Consider the following 21,125-nt stretch of genomic DNA (forward strand, 5'->3'; position numbering starts at 1 on the left):
AGCTCGGTGCTTTGTGACCACCTAGAGGGATGGGATGGGGAGGGTGGGAGGGAGGGAGATGCAAGAGGGAAGAGAAATGGGAACATATTGTATATGTATAACTGATTCACTTTGTTATAAAGCAGAAGCTAACACACCATTGTAAGGCAATTATACTTCAATAAAGATGTTTAAAAAAAAAAAAGCTATTATGCTATTCTTTCTAAAACTGTGCTTTTAAACTACTTCTCTCTCTCTTGGTAACTTCAGGCAGGAAGGTTGTTTTTAGCATTATTCTTTTCTCTTTAAACTTGTGAAGGTGACTGTTTGCCTTTAGCAAACGTTTATTCTTATTAGTCTTTCCAGCCTGCTTAATGAGCATCACCTCTCACTTTTTGGCTTCTATAGCTTAGATACTTTATTCTGAAAGTACTGCATTCATGTAAAAAAGTGATACTCTGTATTTGTAACTACAGTTATAGAAACCATATGTACAGTGTAAATAAGCCTCAATGAATATTTCTCACAGAGAATGTAAGAGCGTGTGATGGTATTTTACTCAGTTCTGATTTCAACTTTGTGCATATGAGATGTGCTTTGGTAGTAAGTTCTATGACACTGCCTTCTTTTCAAAATACCAATTCAGAATCTTAAATCTTTTCTCTTTCCTAGAAATAATAGTAATTACTAACTTAATGGACAAAAGTTGATTGTCACACCCTAATAATGACTTTTTATGAAATTGATTATTTTCTTAACAAGTCAATAAAGAAGAGATGAAAGTCAAAAATAGAAGTATTATGGACTGAAATATGTCTGTCTGCTTATTTTTTTCCCTTAGATTAGTATGTCTAAATTCAATCAAAGTTGGAGGTTTGAGACTGGGAATTTTACACATCTTGATGAAAAAAAAACCTGCAAAAATTGTAGCCAATAGGCAACACTAATTGTGGATGCTACTCTAAAAGTTTATCTGAGATCTAAACTCCTTAAGGTAATATGAAGTATTTTCAAAGCATTTTAAATATTTTAAAAGATCACCCCGAAGAAGAGAAAGGGTAGGTATAGCCTCATATTTGAAACAGCAGTGCCACCTTGTGACAAGCTATTTCAACATAATTCTGCTCCTTATTTCTTTATTCTTAACTGACTCTGTTTACTTACACCATATAATGATATGATGAGGAAAATAATGCACTTCGAGTTTTTCAGGGCACTTTATAAAATCACTTATTAAAGAGAAAAAAGTCAATTTTCCTTTATTTATTAATCATCAGATTAACAATCATCAACAATTTTAAGCAGTCACTATTTTAAAACATTTTCCTAGGCTTTATAAAACTTCGTAAAAGAAATAGTCATTGGTTCTGACTGCTGCTCTTGAGAAACACATAATCAGATAGAAAGACTGACAAAACCAGGCTCAAGAAACATTTGGCAAATAAATTAAATAGCGGAGAATGGCACTTTTCAGAGTACTTCAAACCAGGAAGGTATTCTGGAAAAGAGAGAAAATGTCTATTCTCTCACAATTCTTACTAGACAATAAAAGGAGTAACAAGTAACCAAAAAAGCAATCAGTAAGAGTGAAAGGATAGGAGAATTGGTCATAAAACTTTTCTTCTTTAAATTTAAAGCTCCTTGAAAACTGAGCATCTTCTTGTTCTCTGTGATCCCGTGAAGGCTTAACAATAACAAGTATCCATTGAATTAATTTTTTTAATTCTTTCATCAATGCTCTTAATCCTAATATATTTCAAAATTCTTGGAGTCCTTTTATTACACTGGCAATATGCAATTTATCATTATCCCAAAAGATAACTGGGTTTTATCCTCTAAATAATTCTTTTATAGCAAATAGATATTTTTCAGGCATTCAGTTGTTTTGTAATTCATGTCTAGTTATAATCTTAAAATAATCTAAGAGGATATTTCTCCCCTAAAGATGGCTAAATATAACCCCTTCTCTAAATCCACTGGTATTTTAACAAAGAAAATTAAAGTGTGTTTTTCCCCTAGGCTAATCTAGCAAAATGTACAGACTTTTTGTCCATATTGAAAAATACTGATTCTTGCATAGAAGGTCAATTTATTCTCTTCCTTTGGTTTGTCAGGCCTTCCTCCGCATGTCGTTACTACTTTACAAGAAAAGTATTTGTGTTACCGAGCCCAAGCTCGCTCTGCTTGCCACACGACGGGCCAATGAATCGGAGACAAGGTGTTGAGGCAGAAAGCCGGCAGACCAAGAGGATGGCAGACTAGTGTCTCCGAAAAACCATCTTATGGGGGTTTGGATGCCAGTTTCTTTTATAGCACAGAGAGAGGGAGGAGATGAGGAAGTAAAGTAAAAAGGCCATAGTTTTGCAAATATCCCCTGGGATGGCCAGCCTCAGGGAGGGGGTGTGTTCATTTCGTCTTTCTTGCAGCCATCCACAGGAGGACAGGGTCCAGATATTTCCCTGAACAAAGGCACTTTGGTTTAACATTCAGGCAGAGGGGGAGGGTTCCCCGAGGCAGGCCATTATGTACAGACAGTATCCCTTTAGTGAACAAAAGCAAGGGGAAGCAAAGGTTAAAGTAAAATAAACGGATCCAACCTAGAGTCAGATTTGGCTTTTCCCTGTTACATTTTCTTTGAATAATTTACCCTCATCATCTCTCCCTGTAATGTGTATATATATTAAATATATATATATTTATATAAATATAAATATATATACATATTCACATGCTTTCCTACCAAATTCTTACTTTTAAAGTTTACTTACTAGTCATTATTTAACAACATATTTACTATTACTTAGAAAGTGGCTTTCATTTTCTGACAGAAGATGTAGCAAGTTTATAAATGACTAATTTTAATTATAAAAGGTATTTAATATGCTGCCATGAATCTAAAATATAATTTCATTAACATATCCTAGAGGTTAAGCTGGTAGTGAATATTTACTTTTTTTAGCTGGTTAAAGTTATGTTGACATGCAGAAATAACAAGGAACAGAAGATAAGATATCTTTGGATTCTGCTTCATAACGGGATCACTTTAGGTGACAGAGCAGATGGTCAGCAATGTGTAAACAGAGCACTTATTTAACCAGACAAATTCCAGCATAGGTATAATGGATGTATTTCAGACTCAGTTTCATCATTTACTCTGCAAATTTCATTTCATCCCATTCCCTGTTTCATAATAACATTTTTCATAGAAAAATAAGTATTTAATAATTAAATGCTTGTTTATGCTATAATTATTACTACATACTGTTTTATATACTGTTATTTAGCATTATAATTATGCCCAGAATTATGAATTTTAATTTCATTTACTTTAATCTTACATTGTATATATTTATATAAGTCAATCATAGGTAATATATATGACACCATATTCTTTTATGTTAGTAAGTAGTCATGCAAAAAAAAATATTCAAGATTAAAGGACACCGTTGTATTGTTTTTGTCCAATTTTTTCTCTTACTTTCTGTTGCTACATTCGGTATGATTTTCACCCTCAAAAAATATATGAGGATTGCATATGACACATCTGATTGCTCATTGCTAAATTTTGAAATAAAAATCTAAAATCTTTGTTAATTTTAAACTGCTAAATAAATACTTCTCCAATTCCTTCCTTAAAACACATTAAAAATAAGCTGTAGTTTTACTTTAGCCTTAAGTTTTAAAATTTTATTCATTGTCCTTTCACATTTGAATTTTTATATTGACAGAAATAGAGCTAGATAGTAAATAAATATATTTTCTGGTATAAATGAAAACCAATTTAAAAAAACAGACACATAAATTATCGGGAAATCCAAATTGAAATGATTATGAACAGCCCTAATTCTTCACCCTTCATATTCATTCTTACTGTCTTCCCAGTTTGTATATATATTTTTTCTGCTTCTGGCTCATAATTGTCTTTTATTGTCAAAAGGGAACGTGGTTCATCCACATACAAACGTCCAGGGGAAAATTTTTCTATTTTCTCACAACCTATGTAATGAGTAATTTCCTCTTTAATCTCTCCCATTTCTACTAAATCTAGCCTAGGGAAAAAACACACTTCTCTTTAATTTTCTGTGTTAAAGTATTAGTGGATTTAGAGAAGGGGTTATATTTAGCAGTCTTTAGGGGGGAAATATCCTCAGATTATTTTAAAATTACAATTATGAATTACAAAACTAATGTCTGAAAAACATCTATTTGCTACAAAAGAATTATTTAGAGGATAAGACCCAGTTATCTTTCAGGTTAATGCTAAATTTCATATTGTCAGTGTAATAAAAGGACTCCAAGAATTTTGAAATATATTAAGATTAAGAGCATTGATGAAAGAATTAAAAAATTTAATTCAGTGGATATTTATTATTGTTCAGCCTTCATGGGATCATAGAGAAAAAGATGCTCAGTTTTCAAGGAGTTTAAAATTTAAAGAAAAACAGTTTTTTGACTGATTTTCCTGTCATTTTACTCTTACTGATTGCTTTTTTTGGTTACCGAATTAGATATTCTAGGAAAAGATTAAATTACAACACTGTTGACTGGGGTGAGGAAGATAAGAACTAGCCATAGTTTTCATTGCATTGAAATCATCTGAAATTCAATAGCTAATATTGAGAACTTTAACTGCCACTTAACAAAAATATCTGGTTCAGAAATAGAAAATGCAACCCTGAAAACTCAACTCTTTCTTTTAATTAAGTTCTATCTGTAAGAAACAGTTGCTGAAACTTTTCCTTTTTGTGTGTGTGCAGAGGATTTATGTGAATATATCAAATGTTCAAAACTGTATTAGCCTCCTACATCTAGGCAGCCACTTCCTTCTACACTAACCCTAACTTGTCCAGGTAATGGCAAAAAGTAATTTTGAAAGTCATATTTCGTATAACTGGATGTAGTCATAGCACAGCAGCAAATCTCTTAAAGTTGTTATAAATCGTGCAAAACTACTTCCTTGTGACAGTTTGTTGAGCATTTAAATGGAAATCAGAGAACCTAAGCTATCTATTTCAATTCAGTCAGCAATTCTGCAAAGCTAAAAAATTTAAATGCCACAGTACTGTGAAAACACAAACTATCAAAAATTTATACAATTAAATTAAAATCTATAAAACTACTTTGTTTTCAAACATTTACTAATCTCCTTGTAAACATACATTTCTTTTACAAAATCACGTATACTCTATAATTCCCATATTATGCATACTGTCTTCAAATTACTTTTATGTTCTGATTCTATTTAAGCTTTAGATTTCTAAACAGGGTTATTTGAAATTTTTAATCCTCCCCCATATGATTCTCACAGAGGAGGTTTCCAGTTGCACCACTCTACTGATACTACCAAGGTCACCAATGGCAAGGTAACCAGTTGTCTATCCAGCACTTCTGCCCCTATATGTTTCCTATGACTCTTTTCCTTATTTTAGTTCTTTTGTTTTTGTTACAGTAAGTCCTAGTTCTGAGCTCCATAGCTATTTCTTATCCTCTTTAAAGCTCCTTTTTCCAATCCTTCACTGTTGCCATTCCCATCTTTTCCATTCCTTTTTCTTCCCTTCCTTTTCTTTCTTTTCACTCTATAAATATAAGTAAAACTCCACATAAGGCCTCAACTACCACTTGTATATTGAAGACTCCAAAATACATATATACAGCAAAGATTTTTCTTATAAAGCCTGAATCTATATGTTCAGCTGCCCACTGACCATCACTACCTAGAAACTCATGTGTTCAAACCTGAATTATCATCTTTATTCCGTTTCATTCACCTCCAATTCTTTATTCCTTTTCAATTCTTTATCAACTCTTTTCCAATTCTTCTCCACTCATATTCACCATGTTCTCCTTTTTAGTGATGGCACCATCTATCTCCTATACTAAATCACAAATTTTAGAGGTTACTCTTAAATCATTCTTCACCATCTATATTACATTAATCAGGAAACATTCTTAATTCTACTTCCTGAATACTGTAAGGATTATTTCCTTAATTTCTATCTTTACAACACTGCCTATATTCAGTTTCTCCCCATCTTTCACTAGCAACATCATCCTGACTAGTTTCCCAACCTCATCAAAATCATCTTCCTCACTAAAAACACAATGCTTTCTTTCTCTTTTCTTTTTTTACAATAGTACCTAGTTATAGATAGAGTAACTATATAGAAAACAAGTAGTCTCTCCAGAACTAACACAAATAAAGTGGTCTTCTCTTCTTTCTGCTCATATATTGTCAAACATTTAATAGTGAGTCTTTATATTACCTAATCAGATATCATGCAATTGATGACAAAAACACCAACACTAGTTTCTCTGGGAGCATGTCTGATTTCTAATGGTGGGGCCTATAAATCGTCTATATTTATCCTTCACTTTTCATACTCCTAAGCATTCCACTCCTTCACCATTTTGGTGGCACTTTTACAAACATTCCCTAATTACTAGCTGCATGTAGTCTCTCCTGGGATTTCAATGCTCAACTATATTATAAAACACAATATAGATGGAACATATTAGTGACTTTAACCCATCAAATAAATTTGTTATGGACCACCTTTGAGCAAATATCCAACCTGTTAATAAACCATGTGGTATGTATAAATATTAGGATTGTTTTTCTCTTTCTGTGAAAATGCCATTGAAATTTTGATAGAGATCATGTTGAACCTGTAGATCCTTAAGTATTATGGACATTTTTAACAAAATTAATTCTTCTAATCCATGTACATGGGGTATCTTTTCATTTATCTGTGTCTTCATTTCTTTCATCAGTGTCTTATGGTTTTCAGTGTACAGGTCTTTCACCTACTTGGTTAAATTTATTCCTAAGTATTTTATTGTTTTTCATGCTGTTGTAAGTGGGATTGCTTTCTTAATTTATCTTTTAGAAAGTTTACTGTTAGTGTATAAAAATGCAACTGATTTTTGTATACTGATTTTGTATCCTACAGCTTTACTGAAATAGTTTATTAGTTCTGAAAGTTTTATTGGTAGAGTCTCTAGGAATTTTTATATGTAAAATCATGTTATCTATAAAGAGACAATTTTACTTTTTCTTTTCTGATTTGGATGCCTTGTATTTCTTTGTTTTGCCTAACTGTTCTGGCTAGTACTTTCAGTACTGTGTTAAATAAAAGTGGCAAAAGCAGGCATCCTTATCTCATTTCTAGTCTTAGAGGAAAAGCTCTCAGCTTTTCACCACTGAGTATGTTACCTGTGTGCTTATTATATATGGCTTTTATTATGTTGAGGTACATATTTTATATGTCTAATTTGTTAAGATTTTTTACCATAAAAGTATATTGAAGTTTTTCAAATGTTTTTCTACATCTACTTATATAATAATATTTTTTTTATCCTTCATTCTGTTAATGTGGTGTGTCACATTTATTAATTTGGTATATTGAACCATTGTTGCATCCCAAGTATAAATCTCACTTGACCATGGTGTATGATCTTTTTTAATGTGTGTTAAATTCAGTTTGATAGTATTTTGTTGAACATTTTCGCATCTATGTTCATCAGGGATATTATTCTGTAATCTTACTTTCTTGTAATGTCATCATCTGATTTTGGAATCAGAATAATTCTGGCCTCATAAAATGAGCTCAGAAGTGTTCCTTCCTCTTTGATTTTTTTGGAAGAGTTTGAGAAGGACTCGCATTAATTCTTCTTTTAATGTTTAGTAGAATTCAGCAGTAAAGTCATCTGGCCCTGAGCTTAGATTTTCTATTTATTTCAGATTTTCTATTTATTTTTTACCCAGTCTTGACAGGTTGTATGTTTTCCAGTCTTGATAGGTTGTATGTTCTACAAATGTATTACTTTCTTCTAGGTTATCTAATTTCTTGGCATATAATTGTTCATAGTAGTCTCTTACGATCCTTTATATTTTGTGTTATCAGTTGTAACGTCCCTTTCATTTCTGCTTTTATTTGTTTGAGTCTTCTCTCTTTATTTCTTAGTTGTTCTAGCTAAAAGTTTGTCAATTTTGTTTATCTTTTCAAAAAACAGCTTAGTTTCATTGATCTTTCTGTTGTTTTTCTAGTCTCTATATCATTTATTTTTGTTGTAATCTTTATTATTTTATTCCTACTTCTTACCTTGAGTTTAGCTTGTTCCTCCTTTTCCAGTTCCTTGAGGTATGAAGTTAAATTTTTTATTTGAGATCTTTCTTTTTTCTTAATATAGGCAATTATTACTATACTTCTCCCAGAGAATTGCTTTTGCTGCATCCTGTAAGATTTCATATGCTGTGTATCCACTGTCATTTAAAACAAAATTTTTATTGAAGTAACATTGATTTATAACATTATATGTTTCATATGTATAACATTATATTTCTATTTCTGTATACCCTACAATATGCTTACCACCAAACATTTATTTTCCATCCATCACCATACAGTTGATCCCATTTACCCATTTCATACTCCACCCTGACTCTGCATCTATTTGTTTGTTGTTGTTTGGTTTGGTTTGTTCATATATTTTGTTTTTGTGTATTTGTTTGTTTATTAGTTTTTATATTCCATATATGAGTGAAGTCATACAGTATTTTTCTTTCTCTGTCTGACTTATTTTACTTAGCATAATGCCTTCAAGGTCCATCCATACTGTTGCAAATAGTAATATTTCATTTTTTCCTATTTCTGGGAAAAATGTCCTTGGGATTTTTATAGGAACTGCATTAAATCTGTAGATTGCTTTGGGTAATATGAACATTTTGACAATGTTAATTCTTTCCATTCATGAGCACAGAATATCTTTCCATGTATTTGTGTCTTTTTCCATTTCTTTCAACAATGTCTATAGTTTTCAGTTTATAAGTCTTTCACCTCCTTGGTTAAATTGATTCCTAGGTATTTTTGTTGTGATTGTAAATGAGATTGTTTTTAAATTTCTCTTTCTGATGTCTCATTGTTATTATAAATAAATGCAACAGATTTTGTATATTGATTTTATATCCTGCTACTGTACTGTATTCATTTATTATTTCTAATAGTTTTTTGGTAGAGTCTAGGGTTTTCTATATATTAAATAATTTCATCTGAAAATAGTGACAGTTTTACTTCTTTGTTTTCAATTTGGATGTCTTCTATTTCTTTTTCTTGCCTAATTGCTCTCACTAAGATTTCCAAAACTATGTTGAATAAGAGTGATGAGAGTGGGCATCCCTATCTTGTTTCTGATCTTAGAGGGATAGCTTTCCACCTTTCACCATTGACTATGATGTTGGCTGTGGGTTTCTCACATATGACCTTTGTTATTTTGAAGTACATCCCTTCTATACACACATTATCGTTTTTATCATAAATGGGTGTTGAATCTTGTCAAATGCTTTTTCTGCATCTATTAAGAAGATCATATTATTTTCATCCTTCATTTTGTTAATGTAGTGTATCACACTGATTGATTTATGAATGTTAAACCATATTTGTATCCCTGGAATTAAACTCACTTGACCATGGTGTATGATCCTTTTAATGTATTGTTGAATTTGGTTTGCCAATATTTTGTTGAGGATTTTTGCATCCATTTTCATCAGAGATATTGCCCTGTAACTTTCTTTTTTTGTGTGATGTCTTTGTCTGGTTTTGGTATCAGGGTGATATTGGCCTTGTAAAATGAGTTAGGAAGTGTTCCCTTCTCTTTAATTTTTTGCAATAGTTTGAGAAGAATAGGTATTAGATCTTCTTTGAGTGTTTGGTAGAATTCCCTTCTGAAGTCGTCTGGCCCCAGACTTTTGTTTTATGGGAGATTTTGATTATTGTTTCAATCTCTGAACTAGTGATTGGTCTATTCAGACTCTCAATTTCTTCACAACTCAGTCTTGGAAGGTTGTATGGTTCTGAGAATATGTCCATTTCTTCTAGGTTGTCCAAACTGTTGGTGTACAGTTGTTCAAAACATTCTCTTACAGTTCTTTGTATTTCTATGGTATCCATTGTTATTTCTCCTCTTTTGTTTCTGATTTTATCAGAGCCTTCTCTCTTTTTTTCTTAGTGAGTCTAGCTAACAGTTTGTTGATTTATCTTTTCAAAGAACCAGCTCTTAGATTCTTTAATGTCTTTTATTGTTTTTTAGTCTCCATTTCATTTATTTCTGCTCTGATCTTTATTATTTCCTTCCTTCTATTAAATTTGGGCTTCATTTGTTCTCTTTTTTCTAGTTCCTTTAGGGGTAAGTTTATATTGTTTGAGATTTTTTTTCATTTCCTAAGGGAGGTCTGTATTGCTATTAAACTTCCCTCTTAGTACTGCTTTTTCTGTATTCCATCGATTTTGATATGTCTTATTTTCATTTTAATTTGTCTTCAGGTAATTTTTGATTTCTCCTTTGATTTCTTTGTTGACCCAATACTTGTACAGTATCATGTTGTTCAGTATCTATGTATTTATGACCTTTCCAGTCTTCTTCCTATAGTTGAGCTCTAGTTTCATTCCATTTTTATCAGAAATAATGTTTGATATGATTTCAATTTTCTTAAATTTATTGCGACTTGTTTTGTGTCACAACATATGGTCTATCCTTGAGAAAGTTCCATATGCACTCCAGAAGAACATGTAGTCTGCTGCATTTGGATGGAATGTTCTGTACAAATCTATCAAACCCATCTAGTCTAATGTTTCATTTAAGGCTGTTTCCTTGTTGCGTTCTGTCTGGATGATCTGTCCATTGATGTAAGTAGGGTGTTAAAGTCCTCTACTATTACTGTGTTGCTGTCAATTTCTCCCTTTAGGTCTGTTAATAATTGTTTTATATATTTTTGTGCTCTTGTGTTAGGTGCATATATTAATTACTGTATGTACTTCTTGATGAATCATCCTCTTTATTTTTGTATATTGTCTCTTATTACCTTTTTTTTGACTTGAGGTATATTTTGTCTGATATGAGCATAGCTACACTAGCTTTCTTTTGGCTGCTATTTGTTTGGAACACTGTCTTCCATCATTTCACTTTTAGCCTATGTTTGTCTTTAGAGCTGAGTTGAGTCTCCCAGAGGCAGCACATAGTTGGGTCTTGTTTTTAATCCATCCAGACTCTCTGTGCCTTTGATTGGCAAATTCAGTCCATTTACATTTAAGGTGATTATTGATGGGTGAGGACCTAATACTGCCATTTTATCTTTTGTCTTCTGGTTGCTCTAGATCACCATCATTTCTTTTTCCTTGTGTTTCTGTCTGCCATTTTGGTTTGGTGATTTTCTATGATATTTTTCTCCGTTTCCTCTTTTTTATGCTTTGTGTCTCTGCTATATGTTTGTTTTGTGGTTATTCTGAGTTTTGTGTTTAATGTCTCATAGATAAAATAGTCCCTTTTCTGCTGATAGCATCTTAACTTCATTTATATATATGAATTCCATCCTTTTCCTATTCCCCTTTTACGTTTCTGTTTCAAATTATCCTTTTTTTTATGTTGTGAGTTTGCTAACAAACTGAGACAGCTGTAGTTATTTATTTTTTTTGCTTTCTTTTTTTCTCCCTTTAACCTTTATACTATAATAAAGTATTTAAAAACCTAATCAGATAAAGAGTTGCAATTTTCTGGTTCTATTTATCACCTTGCTCAAAGTTTTGTGTATTTTTACCATTTTGTTTCTGGAAGAACAACTCCTTTCAATATCTTTCATAAGGCAGATCTAGTATTGATGAACTCCCTCAGTTTTTATTTGTTTGGGAAAGTCTTTTATTCCTCCTTCATATCTGAATGATGTGTATTGGATAGAATATTCTTAGGTGACAGTTATTATCTTTCAGTATTTTGAGAATGCCATTGCATTCCCTCCTGGCCTGTAGGGTTTCTGTTGAGAAATCTGATGATAGCCTAATGGAGGCTCCTCTGTAGGTTACCATCCTTTTCCCTGGCTGCCTTTAAAATTCTTTCTTTGTCATTGACTTTTGACAACTTAATATTATGAGTCTTGGAGAAGGTTTCTTTACATTAAGATAATTAGGTGTTCTCTTAGATTTATGGGCTTGTATATCCAGGTCCTTCCCAAAGTTTGGGAAGTTCTCAGCTATTATTTCTTTAAATTATCTCCCTGCTTCCTTTCTCCCCTTTTATCCTTCTGAGATAACCATTTTCCTAATGTTGTCCTTTGTAAAAGGGTTGACTAGCTCTTGTTGAATTTTCTCATTTTTCATATCTGTTTCTCTTTCCTCTCCTACTTGTGTCATTTCTAGACTTCTATCTTTGAGCTCACTAATTCTCTCTTCCCATATGGTCTGCTTTATTTTCAATGCTTTCTAATGAATTATTCATCTCATTTATTGAGTTATTCAGCTCCAGAATTTATGTTTCGTTCTTTTTTAGAACTTCAATCTATTTGGTAAAATATTCCTCGTGTCCATTAATTTTAGTCCTGAGCTCATTAAACTGCCTTTCTGAGTTTTCTTGTACCTTGTTGAGTTTCTTCATGACAGTTATTTTGAATTCTCTATCAGTTAGACAGCAATATTCCATGAGTTTAAGTTTGATTTCTGAAGAACTGTCATTTTCATTTTGTGATTGTTCATTTTACTTGACGAATTGCTCCTCTTTCGATGCATTTAAAGTTAAATGACGTTAGAAATTAGAGTCCTTTCTTTTGTTTTCCAGTAGGTGTCGCTGTGACACACGTTTTTGGTTTCTCTACCGTGAGCTGCCTCTGGTTACAAATATTTGAAAGTTCGCACTTTTCAGCCTCCATCTTCTATGTAAGAGGTATGGCTCTGTACCTTCGTTGTTGCTTCTTGTGACTCCGAGCTTCTTGCAGCCTTGCTTCCGCCAGAGCCCCTGTCATCACTGGGATGGTGGGCTCCTTCCTCCTGTCCCTAATCCCTTGAGACACAAGCTCTGCCCTGGGGTGGGAGGGTGAGAGTTGGGGGAGGAACCATGGTCGCACAGGCACCTCTCCTGTGTCCGGTGTTGTAAGGTTTGTGGCCTCTGCCACAGCCAGTGGGGGAGTGTGGAAGTGTAGAATTTTGGGGCCCCTCAACAGCTGGAGGAATGGGGTTTCAGGCCATACTGCCATGCCTGCCCAGTTACCTGTGGCCACAGGCACTGTAGTGGTCTCGAGGCTGGAGTCCTGTGCACCATTTCCCCTGCTGTTGCTAAGGTTTCTGAAGCTGTAGGCTCAGCTACCATGGTCAGAGGGCTGGGATGGCAGGTACCAACTCCTCTGTTCCTTTAGTTCTGCCTCTTCTATGTGTTCCAGTCCACTCACCTTTAAATGTACAGATGTGTAGAATCCTCCTGCATCCTTTTGTCTTGGGTGGAGGTACCTTTGTTGAGTTGTGGGTATTTTATTGGTTGTAGATTGAAGAGGAGAGAAAAAGGTAGCTTTTCTCCCCACCATGCTTCTGACAACACTCCATTTGTGTTTGTTTCAAGTTATTTATTTATTTATTTATTTATTTATTTATATTTTTTATTTATTTATCTTTGGCTCCATTGGGTCTTGGTTGCTGCATGCGGGCTTTCTCTAGTTGTGGCGTACAGGGGCCACTCTTCATTGTAGTGCACAGGTTTCTCATTGTGGTGGCTTCTCTTGTTGTGGAGCATGGGTTCTAGACTCACAGGCTTCAGTAGTGGTGGCACACCGGCTCAGCAGTTGTGGCTCACGGGCTCCAGAGCGCGAGCTCAGTAGTTGTGGCGCACGGGCTTAGTTGCTCTGTGGCATGTGTGATCTTCCTGGAACAGGGATCGAACCCCATGTCCCCTGCATTGGCAGGTGGATTTTTAACCACTGTGCCACCAGGGAATCCCCCTCAAGTAATTTTTGATAACCCTTTTGATTTCTTCTTTGACCCAGTGTTATGGTATGGAACCACAAACACCCCAAATAGTCAAATTAATCTTGAGAAAAGAGAACAAAGATGGAGGCACCACACTTCTTGATTTCAAACTACATTACAAAGTTATGGTAACTAAAACAGTATGGTACTGGCATAAAAAAAGGCACATAGACCAATGCTACTGAATAGAAAACCCAGAAATAAACCCACACATATATGGTCAAATGATCTTTGACAAGGACAGCAAGAACACCCAATGGGAAAGGCATAGTCCTTTCAAGAAATGATGGTAGGAAAACTGGATGTCCACATGCAAAAGAATGAAACTGGACTCCTGCCTTACAGCACTCACAAAAATTAATTCAGAATAAATTAAAGATTTAAACAAAGAACTCAAAACCATAAAACTCCTAGAAGAAAACAGAGAAAAATTTTTGTGACATTGGTCTTGTCAATGATTTCACGGACATGACACCAAAAGCACAGGCAAAAAAAAGCAAAAGGAAACAAGTGGGACTGTATCAATCTAAAAGGCTTCTGCATAACAAAGGAAACATTAAAAAAAAAAAAAAGAAAAGAAAAGGCAATCTCCAGAATGGGAGAAAATATTTGCAAACTATGTATCTGGTAAGGGTTTAATATCCAAAAATATATAAAGAACACTTACAACTCAATGGCTATATATATATATCACAATTTAAAAATGGGCAAAGGACCGGAATAGACATTCTTTCATAAAGACATACAAACGATCCATAGATACATGAGAAGGTGCTCAACACCACTCATCATTAGAAAAACGCAAATCAAAAACATAATGAGATATCTCTTAACACCTGTTAGAGTGTCTACTATCAAAAGGACAAGAGATAACAAATATTCACAAGGATGTGGAGAAAAGGGAACCCTGTACACTGCTGTTAAGAATGTAAATTGGTACAGCCATTATGGAAAACAATAGTTCCTCAAAAAATTAAAAATAGAATTACCATATGATCCAGCAATCCTTCTGTGTATATATCTGAAAGAAATAGAGTCAGTATCTTGAATTGATACCTGCACTCTTACGTTCATTGCTGCATTACTTACTATAGCCAAGATATAGAAATAACCTAAGTGTTCCTCAGTGGCAGAATGGATAAAAAAAAACATGGTATGTCTCTATATAATGAAATACTATTCAGCCATTAAAAAAAGAAATACTGCCATTTGTGATGACATGAATGAAACTGGAGGACATTATACTAATTGAAATAAGCCATACAAACAGAGATAAAACTGTATGATCCCACTTATATGTGGAATCTTAAAAAAAAAAAATGGAGCTCGTAGAAACAGGTAGTAGAATGATGGTTGTCAGGGGCTGGGGGTGCTGGGGGAAACGAGAAAGTATAACACTTTCAGTTATAAGATGAATAAATTCTAGGGCTGTAATGTATTGCATAGTGGCTATAGTTAATAATACTGTACTGTACACTTGAAATTTGCTGAGAGTCTTATTTTTTTTCTTAAGAGAGTAAGTCTTAATCATTTTACCACACTCACAAAAGAAAATAGTTAACTATATTAGGTGACAGATATGTTAATTAACTTAATTGTGGTAATTATTCCATTGTTTAAGGATCAACACAATTCTACTCTGTTCCATGTACCCAACACTTTGTTACTGATGGCTCATTTTGAGAGTGGTGATTTAATTCAAGATGCAGTGGGGTCCAAAGCCTTAGTTCACATGAATCTGTATAGGCCCTCAAAATGTGGGCCAGATGTCATCTAGGGATTGCCTGCCCCTTGAGAGCTAGAAAGACTTGATAATATCCCCATCCCCACTTACTTTGGAAACCCAAAGCCACCAAGATTTCTGTTGATGGGTGGTAGGGAGGGAATGAGTTTATGTCCCCATGGTCATCTCACAATGTTTTACTGGCTTCTCTAACTCTTCTCCCTCTTCAGTTCCTAATTTTATGTCCTTTCCTAGAAAAAAAAAAAAATCCCCTTCTTTCTAGTACAGACCTAGAAAACCACATTTACACTCTTGGGGTCTTGTCTCAGAATCTCACTCTGTCAGTGGTTTTTCAAGATATCTTCTTAAAGGGGACGATTTTATCTATGAGATAATTCAGATGCCAGATACTAAAATAACATATTTTCACCTTCTAATAACTGTCTTATTACTCAACTTCTGTGATTTGGGAATTTATTTCTTAGCTGTTTGTTTCTTGGCTCCATGGAAGGCAGGCCTGTTCAAGTACCTTAAAATCATCTTTTTCAGTATCCTGAGACATGTAGAGGAAAATGTCTTTCCCAAGATCACACTGCTATTTAGTATCAGAGCCATACTGCAGCTAAGAGCCTCTGAATTCTCATTCCAGTGTCCTTCCTATCACTCCACACTGCACTGATATTCCAAATAAATGCAATCATTATATAGGTAACCTATTGAAAGAATTTTCTCATTTAATCAAATGAGAAACGTTCAAATTACTTAACGAGAAGATTTTAAATTTATATTTTCCTTTGAATATTGAAATTGATAGTAACCACTCCTGGACCAGATATTCTTTGTGACTTTACATTAGAAAAGCAATTACGTATTCTTACAATTTATTGCTCTTTCAAATATGCCATATAGTTCAAAATGCCATGTACTAATACAATTACTAAATTAATCACTGCTGCGAAGTCAATTTTTATTTATTTACATTTTTAACTCAGACTATAGGCAAATGTAATTTTATAAAATTAAAAAATTAGAGATGTTTAAGTAGAGAGAATTGAAGTAATTAAATGAAATTGACTTGTATCTACTCAATTTATACAAATGCTTTATTTATTTATTTTTTCTAGTCAATATAAGGTTTTATTGGGACAATAAGTAAAACTTGGTGCACATTCATTGTGGCAGGCACTATGCTCTATATATTATGCTGTTTCTGTAACCTCTCTATGAGTTAGTTGTTATTTACAATTATTAGCTAGGAACATGAAAGTGCATGTGGAAAGGTTAAGTAAATTGCCCACAGACACACAATAAAGTAGTAGGAATTGAATTCAGACCCAAATCTATCTCACACTAACACCCACATTTTTACAGATGTGAAAATTGATTATTTATTCACAATTATCAATATTATTTTACTATCTATATCTATTTGTATGTAGATTATTTTTCAGAGGTTGCATGCTAGTATCTAATGAAGAACTATATTTTTTCAATTACTCACTCATCAGTTAAGTCATTTAAAGCCTATTTTATGTCAAACAGCACATTTGGTGCTAAAGGTTTAATGTATGCTTAGATGTAAATAAGTATTTGAATAATTATGAAGATTTTTCCTCCTAACATTTTATTAGCTTTTCTCAAATTACATATTTATTAAAATAGATAAAATACTATTAATGCAATAAATTTTGAAAATATTTTTCTAAGCGGTTTGAGATATTTTCCCCCTGGGAATCCTTGCCAGTTCCTCATTTAAATTTTTTCCTCCAAAATCTCTGGAAAAATGAGAACGCAGCTTTGCCTGACCTGTAAATGGACTCACTTTCCCAATTATATTGAACATATTTTCTTAGCTTTTTTGACTGTCCGTAACATAATGGTTCATACTCATACAGTATTCATCTTTAAGCAACAAAATCTAGGACAGGATTTTGATAAGAAGGCTATCAAAAGCCTTTTGGAAGGCTTAGGAAAGATATCAAAAAGGATAGGAAGGCTTTTGATAGGAAGGCTCACCCTAATTGGAAATATGTCAGCATTTTTCTAGGTTACATGTAGTGATGGACTTGATTGCATAAGAATAGGGGCATACCTGACCTAGCAGCATGTAAAGCATTCGCATAACACAGAAGATTTAACTCTATGAATATACAATACTCCCAACAAAAATCTTTTTTCTTCTCAAACTAAACCTGCCATTTTTAAAGTTCAAAACATGTATTAAAATTCAGATTTGACTTTAATAATCTAACAAGGATGAACTAAATGATATAAACCTGTTCCAAAATCTAATATGACTTCAATCTAATTTGGTGGAAGACAGAAGATCAAGAGCAACAGACACCTTCTTGGACATACTTTAATTTGTACCTAAACTAGGAGATTTCAGAGAAATCCTTGGTTTGGGGAATGGTCTAGGACCTATACAAGGGAATCCATATTGGCCTGTGCACCTACTTCTATTTCAAAGACAAGATGATGTAAGGTATTATCTGAGACATGTGAGAGAAAGGGAGAATACAAAATCCTTGTAAGGATAATTCTAACATACCTTGAAACATTAGTGTCACCACTTTACGGTATGTATGGAAAAAGAAGAGTTGCCTCACCTCTATCCCTGGGTGGCCCACTATATACTCATCCTCAATGCCTCTAACTCTGTGGTAAGCCACTACTCATGTTTTTGCTTGTCATCTTCCAGAATTCTTTCAAAGAATGCTGCTCCTTCCTCTTAAGTGGCAAGAAAGGGGACTGGCCATACTTGCATTTTCCTGCCCTGAACCTTTATCCTCCTGTGTATATGTCAAACATTACTGAAGTTTGGGAGAGATTAGAGTCAAACATAGCCTGGACACAGGTCATTGCCAAAGATTAAGCCCATCTTCAAGTCTACCTTTCTCTAGGAGTGCCTATTTCTTCATAGTGCAGATTCTGTAACACTCATTGTCCAACTCTGCCTGCCATGTTGGTCAAGCTGTACAATATATGTGTTCCCATATCTCCAATGTGAAGTGGGACACAGATTACTCGGGATTTTCCAAAGTCTGTTTAACACTGTGGGGAGACTACATCAGGACTGCCTAGGTTTTAACCTGAGATGGATCAGGCAAACTAGTTTATGCTTGTGGCTTCAGAAATAGGAAATAGGAAAAAAAAAAATTCAGAAAAAACTTGTATTTATATTTTTAAAAAGAAAAACATTGAAATATCCTAATTCAAAACTCAGAACTTTGTTAGAATTTCTTTCATTTATAGAAAATTTAGAATTTTGTTTGTTTCTTTTTAAAAATTATTATTACAAAAGAGTGTGGATTCCAAATGGTTTCAGTAGTTAGTGACTCTAAAAGTTTGAAACTAGCACTGGCTTTGGCATTCTAATTCAAGTGACCATTGATATTTAGAAATGAATGTGAAATGAAAAGTAAAGTTTCTTTTATTTTTTCTAGGAGATATCTATTATGAAAGTCTGTCTCTCTGTCTCTCTCCCTCTCTATGTTATAGATATTATGCCTTGATTTCCAAATTTATAAGATTATAATTTAGTACTATAATGCATCCTTCACATATGCACATTTTCTGTTTCCCATCTTCCCCATATGGTTTTATTAATTAAATCCAAATTTACTGTTTTTAATATTATGTCTATGTAAACATTTTTCATTCTGAGCCAAGCATTATGACATTTTATTTCCTTTCTTAGACAAGAGTTTTTACTTTTCTAAAAGTTATTTATTTATTTTTATTTGCTTGGCATTCTTCAAATATCTACTTATGTTTTCCCAAACTTCCAACAACTCTCTAAAATTCTTCTCAATAAAATTATTCACGAGGTCAAACCCTTCAACTTTATTTTATTTTATTTTTCTAAAAAGACCTTTCTCACAAATTCCACCAATGAACTAACCTCATATTTACTGGTTTATCCATAGCCTGCTGGAGTCCTAATCTCCTGGGACTTTTTTTGTTATTATATTGAGAATTCCCTTAGCCTCTCTTCTGTATAGGATTCTATTTCAGAAATCTTAATTTCCTCTTTCTGGGTTTAATTTCTCCTTTCTGTGAAAAAAGGTATATGGGAGTTAGATGTTTTTAGGTTTTTGCATGTGATAAATATGTATTCTCCCCCACAAATCATGGCTGATGGTACGGCTAGCTACAAAATTCTAAGTTGGAAATAATTTTCCTCAGGATTTTAAAGAATTGTTCTACTGCGCTCAAGCTTTCAGGGTTACTGTTAATAAGTTTTCTAAAATAGCTAACATTAATTTAGGAATTCCTATATACCATGTTCTATATTAGCCTATTTATTCCTCATAACAAAGTTATGAAAAAGTAATATTATCCATAAAGATAGTTGAGGAAATTGAGGTCCAAAGAAATTGAAAAGCTTGTCTCGGGTTACTTAGCAAATAAATTTTACAGTCAAAATCTGAATCTACACTCTATTGACTCTCTTGTACTGGCACTCTAGTGCTAATCTAATTTTGATCCACCATATGTAAACTAGTCATTTTCTTTCTCTGGAAGTTTTTAGCATCACTTTTTTCCCTTTGATTTTCTGAAATATTACAATATGCATTGCTTTTAACATTTCCAATTTTAATCTACATACTCATATCCTTGAGCTCATAATTGCCTCTTTCCTGTTTTCCATATAGTCTCTTCAAAAAATCTTTATAATTTGATATTTAAACTCCTGGAATAATCCTCTAATTTTTTAACCTATTCTATTTTATTTTCTGTCTCTTGCCATTTTCCTCTATTTTCTGGAAGGTTTCCTCAATTTTACATTTCAACTTTTCTATTGAATATTTATTGCAGTTAGCACATTTTATTTTCAGGAATCCAATTCATGTGTATAAATATATTTCCATTTCTTTTTTATGTGTCCTAAAACATTCTAGAATTTTTATAGTATCAATTTCCACCTTTGTTAGGTTTATTCTTAGGTACCTTATAGTTTTGTTGTTGTTGTAAATTATGTTTTTTAAATTACTTTTTCTAGTTATGTTTGGTGGTTTTCAAGAATGCCATTGATTTTGTACTGCTGTTTTTTATTTATATTCATTTTCTTCTTTTACAATTACTTAGCATGGGCCATATATAGTTTCCTTCTTGATTATTAATCATTTTATTATTAGTAAGTCTCTTAATCCAACAAAAGCTTTGTATGTGTATGCTGGGGTTTGGTGGCTGTGTGAATTGGGACAGCTTCATTTAGTGTACATTGTCTCAGAACACTTTTTCATCAATTCATCTGTGTCTGCTCTAAGATCATTTAATTTCTTTGTAGTACCTTTGCCTGTTTCTCAACATCTTTTCAGAATGAGCAGAAAATCTATATGGCTCCTTATGAAACTTATTATGTTATAGATTTCCTTTATGGTATTAGAGAGTGTATTTTATTCCCCCAAGCTAACACGTAGAATTGGATTATCAAATCAGACAAAAGTGAATCAGAGATCCTATTCCGGCATCAAACTTTCATAATAATTTCAAGAATACAGTCAATCAAGATGTTCAGACAAAACAGAGAAAGGCCTGAGATATCAACAGCAGCTCCTCAGGTCCCATTTTCCTGCATTGGACATTAGTATCTGGCTCGGAACAATAGATCAGGTTTCTAAATAAGGTTCATGGGGTTA

This window comes from Balaenoptera physalus (genome assembly GCF_965194825.1).
Source record: "Balaenoptera physalus genome assembly, chromosome: 1".
In the NCBI taxonomy this organism is placed as follows: Eukaryota; Metazoa; Chordata; class Mammalia; order Artiodactyla; family Balaenopteridae; genus Balaenoptera; species Balaenoptera physalus.